Source organism: Rattus rattus, chromosome 4 (assembly GCF_011064425.1).
Source record: "Rattus rattus isolate New Zealand chromosome 4, Rrattus_CSIRO_v1, whole genome shotgun sequence".
Taxonomy (NCBI): domain Eukaryota; kingdom Metazoa; phylum Chordata; class Mammalia; order Rodentia; family Muridae; genus Rattus; species Rattus rattus.
The window spans coordinates 78241455-78248224 of record NC_046157.1 but is presented as its reverse complement, the minus strand read 5'-3'; positions in this window follow the sequence as shown (position 1 = coordinate 78248224).

Here is a 6770-nt window from a genome sequence, read left to right as displayed (position 1 = left end):
AGGAGTCAAGGCTATACTAAGTCCCTAGAATCTGGCATGCCATCAAACTCACACCAAGTACTGAAGACCTATTCTCATGAATCTAGTGATGTGTAGAGAAAAGTAAATTAACACAGCAAAATTTTTTTATAGACTCATGTGGATTTTTCAAAATATACATCTCCTGTGATAAATTTTTGTTATATACATACATATGTGTTTTCACAGCTTTGATACTTCTCTTTAAACTAGATTCTGTAGCCATAACTAAAAGCTAAACTTTTGCTATCTTTCTATCACACAGATCCTATGGGAAATTATAAAATGATCACACATACAAAAGATGCAGAAGATAATTTGCTTAGGGATTTCAGGAAACAATGAACAACATGGAAAGAACATGCAGAGAAGGCTTGAGAAACGATGAGCACAGCCAGCAACCATCTTGAGATATCAATTTTAGACAAGGGATGCTCACATCTATAAGACCAGAAAGACTACCACAAAGAAAATCACGTTTGTCTATAATCAGATCCAAAGTAATTAACTATATTAAAGGAAATTTCCACATTACTTAAAGCAAAAATGCAGATAGGAACATAGCAAACTCAAACTCTTTATCACTCAAAATCAACATCATTAAGATAGGATGAAAGAAAAATAAGAACTCACTAAAAACTGTAGCAAAATTATAAACATATTAAGCAATCTGAAAATTAAATTCATTAAATGTAACAAAGGTAATTTGTAAGTACATGATACACACTGAGCTTTGGCCTATTTCACACATGTGTTCACATGTTGTCCTTGTTTAATTTAAAGGAGTTATGTGGTTTTGTTTGTTTGACTGTTACTTTACACAACTAGGTTTTATTGTGCGAAAACCACATAGAAGTAAATACAAAATCTGAAAGTTATTCAAATTGTTTCTTAACGCAGTAATTTTCTCTAAGAAAACATTCCAACTCTTACAAGGAGCATGGTGGCAGAATGGCCTGTGGGTGGTGAGAATTCCTGGTGACACCAGTGGAATGAGAATATTTGAGCAGGGTGAAGATGTCAAAGGAATGAGTGAGTCAGTGTTAAAACAAGATGACGTCAAATTCAAAAACAGATGATTGATAAAGTCTTAAAATAACTTGTCAAGGAGGATTTAAGTCCTGTCAAAAATTAAAACTGGGGAAACCACATTGTGGGGAAGACATGTAAAAGACATGGAAGAGAATGCAAGAGAATGCAGTGTGATGTCAAGGTTCCCCAAGCCTCACCATCCAGGTCTCACCTGAACCTGCTATAATACATTTGAGAATTTTACAAACACACACACACACACACACACACACACACACACACACACACACACACACTTTTATTTCAAATTTTCCCCCAATTCTCTTTCTAAAATGGTTCTCTTTTTTGAGATTTTTACTGTTCATACTTTGTCAAAGATGTTCAGTACTGAAGTTTAGGAAATCTATTTTAGCCATCATAAGTTGATGACTGGTTCCTATTCTGTTTTTTGGCTAGAAAACCGTGTGTTTCCCTTTTCATGTTTAGGGCTCTGCTGATTTAGGATTTTGTTTTATTGTTTGGTTTTTGTTATGGTTGTTTTGTTTTATTTTTCATACATTACATCCAACCCACAGTTTCTCTTCCATCACTCTGCTTTTCACAGTTCTTCATGTCACTCTCCCCCAGATCAACTCATCCTCTGTTCCCCCCATAAAGGAAGTCTCTTAAGGATATTAATTGAACCCTAAAAAACAAGTTCAATCTATAATACCATATAAGAAGTTACAGTAAGCACATATCCTTTATCAAGGCTTGATGCAGCAACCCAGTAGGAGCAAAAGGGTCCAAAAGCAAGGGAAAGAGTCAGATATGACCCCCTCCCTCTCCCCGAATCCTACTTTCAGCACTTCCACAGAAGCACTGAGCTTCGTACTGTCTACACAGAGGCTCTAGCTCATACCAGTATAGTTGAATGATTGTTGCTTCAGTATACTTAATCTCTGTGGGACTGTATATCTCCTGGAGTCCTCAACTGCTCTGGCTTCCACAGACCTCCCCAACACCACTTGTGTAAGGTTCCCTTGGTTCTGCCTAATGTTTGGCAGTGGAGCTCTGCATCTTCTCCCATGAGTTGTTGAATGACATCTCTGATAACAATTGAGCTAAGCACCAATCTCCAAGTATAGCTGAATATCATTAGTAATCAATTCACTCTAGGTTTTACAGGTCATGTCCCAGTCGTGTATAGTTCTATCCTGAGTCTCTGGGTGGTCCAGCTTCTGCTTCCTGAGTATCCAGGAAGTGTCCGGCTTGGGCTCCTCTCAGAGCCTGTGTAGGCTTCAAGTTGGATAGTTATTGGTTGGCCATTCCCACAAGTTCTTTGCCACTTGTGTATCTTGGAGCAAGAACAGATTGTGGGTCAATACAAGGTCAGTAGGTCAAAGGTTTACTAGCTGAGATGGTGTCCCAGTCCCACTGCTGGAAGACTTGCTTAGTTATAGAAGACAGCTGGTTCAGACTCTATCCACCATTGCTAGGTGTCTTGGCTAGGGTGGCTCTCTGAGACTCCAGGAAGTTTGCACTGAACTACATTTCCATACCGCCCCCAAAAGCCCCCAATTTCAGTCATCTCTGCCAGTACCTTCCCCCTCCATTCTCCTTCTTGTCTCATTCCTACCCACTTACAAAATTTACTCCATTTCCCCTTCCCATGAAGATTAATGCTTATACTCAGCCTTGACTTCTGTTTTAACAAAGATAAAATTTTGAATCAACTGAGATAAGTTCTAGGTGTAATTTCAGAAACCATGTTCTTGAAAGATTGGGACTCACCAGAATTTCTTTAATTTCCTTCTTACAAAGGCTGTTGTTTTGCTTTTATTTATACTCCCATAGGAGCTTGTCTGTCCTGTAAAAAGAAACACAATAGGAAAGCAGGGTTACTGAAGAACACTGTCTGGTGAATTTGTCTGAGTGATTTCTCAAGTACATATTTTGAGTTGTAAACATAATAGAGAACAGATCTCTGTCTTAAGCTAATGGGCCATTGTTCTTTTTGTTAAAAAGAATCTTATTTAGCAAATGCCTCTCAGGGAGAAACTCAAGGTATGTGCAAGATCTTCATGTAGAACAAATGTAAAATCTGGCATATGTAATTTTGTAATTTTGTTAAAATAAAGGATGTATTTTTGTTAAAATGTAATTTTGTTAAAATAAAGGATGGCACAGAGATAGATTTCTTAAATTATATTATATAGCAAAGGCTTTCTATCCATGCTTTCTCCTCCTCTAATCCTGCACAGGAGGTTTCTGTTGTGAATAAGGAGGAATGTTCTATGGAGCACCATGAGAAATGGCTACAAAAGTCTCAGACCTCCTCTGATTTTTCTTATAAGATTTTGTTTTGTCAAGGAAAGTCAACAAAAACCAAATATCTCATGTTGTTCACTTTCTGATACTCATTTAGAAGCCTTTGTGCTTTTATTTGGGAAGGGCTTCATAGTCTTACTTTCACAACATTTGTGATTTTATTCTTTCTTCTGATTCCTTTTTGAGTGTTCTAGTGTTTACAAGTTGTTAGGAATTTTTCAGCATGTGCAGGTAAACACACATACAAAGACATAAATACATGTACCAACACAGATACAGAGCAACACATAAATGCACACATACTTATACTGACACACGCATTCACACATATACATACAGAATATAATAATTTTTATCACTAGAAAATATATAAATGAATAACGTAGCCAGGTAGTCATTTTAATACATTTGGTTATACAAAGACATGCTTCTTCCTTTACAAAATTTATCATAGCCTTGGTAAGGCAGATTTTGATACCCAAATCCCTTGGCAATGTAATTTAATTACCAATAGAGTTAATAGAAATGAACTAGGAAAAATGCTTATCAGATAATCTTAAAATCTTCTGGACTTATAGATTTTTTTTGGTAAATGCTTAATTTCAGATCACCATAAATTGGATGGAATGTATCTTGTGGTATATCAAAACAATGACAGAGTAGGAGAAGTATGCAAAGTGACATTTCTCAGGAAGCAAGAAACATCATGGATGTTAGTCTTTCCACATATGAAATGCATCTTACTGGGACTCTTTGTTTCATTGTTTCTTCAAAGCTCCATCAAGCAGACACACAAACACAAAAGTACAACTTTTTATCATAAAGCTAGGTTAGTTCCTTATGAATCACTATGGGAAGTATGGAATTCATACTATATATCAAAAGCAGACAATAAAAATGTAACCATTGTACTGATTTTTAAATTGCTGAGACTCAACTCTAGAATCCATATAATAAAAGTGATCAAATGAGATTAAGAAAATAACTGCTAAAGGAATTATTGGAAGATGGATGTTTCTTGTCCCCCAAATACCTAAGACTTACCTGCTTTACATAATAATCTTCTTTTCAAATTTTTATCCCTAATACTTTATATGTACAGGAAGGGTTAGGTCATGTTATATTACTGTCTACCTAATAGTTATACTGGATTGTTAATGGATCCAGTTTTATTCTGTGGTGTAGTAAACATTTTTTATGAACTCCCAAGTAGGAATGAAAAACTTGGAGCGATTTGAGGCCAGAAAAAGTTTTGAGTGGAATAGAATCAGAGACTTAATCCACAAACTACCATGGTTCCTCCTCATTTTATGTATATTTCAAGGAAAATTTAATTCATATGTTTCTGATTAATGTACACTTAGCTCATCAAACTTGTGCAAAAGTTACTTGATTTCCAGGAAGCCTTTGTCCTTGTGGGACATTTTCCTTTGTTCAGGGAAGTCAAGTTTCCCTCAACCGTGCAAACTGAAAAGAAACTCTTCTGGTGCTATTGATAATGTATCTGCACACATAGTTTTTATTTAATGGATTTTTAATTGTATTATATTCTTGCCTTAGAAAGGAGGTGGAAGTAAATAAGTGATACACTAGAAGTGACTTAATCAAACTCTTAAAATTAGAGAAATCATCTATGAGTTCATATCATACAGAGCTGTATCATCTTTGCCTATAAAATGGCTAACATATTTTAAAACCAGTAATAAAAAGAATTGAACCAAAATTCGAAGGATCTTGTTTCTACTCTCTATTCTGCCACATATTTTTCTGGGTGATTTTAGAGAAATAACATTGTTTTTCATAATTTTTAATCTACAAAATGAGCATGCTAGATAAAATAGGTTGTCATGAAACTATTTTAACATATGTTAAATTTCAGAATAAATACACACACATGAATATATATTCTAAAATAATCACTTCTATGTCAAGTAATGAATTTTGTTATATAAGTACTATTATAGTAAAATATCAGTTATTTTAAATTTTTTCTCTGCTTCAAAGGATGAGACAAAAATTATCACATCAAATAAATGGAATGTTCTTAATGATTTTCTTTTTACACAAAGTAATGCTATTTACCTTGCAAATGGTTAGATAGGAAACAGGATAAAAATTACATCAGTATTTTGATGAGTAGCTATTTTGTTTCACAAGAATATCCTTTTTAAGAGAATTTAAATTCCTCAGAATCATCTCCTTGTTATTACCTCTTTGACATTTTTTATTCACTAAGTTATATATGATATGTAGATATTTAAAAATTCATGGCAGAACAGAAGATAATTATGAAAGAGCATTAGACAAGAGTTAGATCATATTATTCGAAGACCAAGGCTGACAACATCCTCTTCACTCTGGTGCTTCACACAGGAAGAATCTGTCACAGAATAACTAATGCATAAAATGTATTAATGTGTCAACATGATTGCTTTTATTGAAGTTTAAAATTCAAAGGGAATTATGAATGGGTCAAAGGACCAGAAATACAGAACATGGAAGATTCTTTTGTGAACAGCAGAAGGTTGTAAAGAGAACAACGAAAGTTGCTCAAAATTAAGGTTCTCCAAAGGGGAGTGGAGATAGAGATTCTCCAAAGAACAAGGAACCTGTCTATCATTCCACAATTTATTGTAAATAAAGACTAGAGTGATGGGATAGGTCATATAGCCATGACAACTCAAAGCTGCTTAAGCAATAGTCTGCTCAATGACATTTTACTCTGCCTTTCTTTCTCTTCTGCTATCCACTTATCTAAGTACTGATGGATTTCCTGAAATCATTATGATATAACCACAAAACTCATCATAAGGCCTTAAGATTAACATATTCAACATAGTCATGGCAGGCCTAGTAATAGAAATTTGAGAATACAGAAGACCAAACCTACAATAAAAGAGCTTAACCATTTCTCATTTTGATTTTTAATGAGATTCAATATTTTATTGGCAAAATGACTTATTTGCTTTAACTCAGTAAAGAAACTATCTACTCTTACTCAAGAGTATACATTTGGAAAGATCGATGAGACCTTTATAGATTTTGCAGCTCTAACATATCTTAATGCATTTATTTATATAATCGTGGGTGTCATGCTGCATTGGGCTCAATTGTCTCATTCACCCTATGTGTATGTTACAGGTATTGGATTTAAATCACCAAGTTTGCCCAGGAAACAGGATCTGATGAGATATCCAAAGACCCTCTATATTGATTTGTTTGTGGTTAAACTATTCTGATATTTTCTATAGTAGGAGGATGATGACATTGCATTTTTACATACAAACTTTTCAATTGTACATGTTGTTTTGCTGTGCAGTTTTTGTATTTATACAAAATATGTGATATATCTATACAATATACAAACATACTACATTATATGTATATTGCTTTTTAAGTCTTTTAATGGG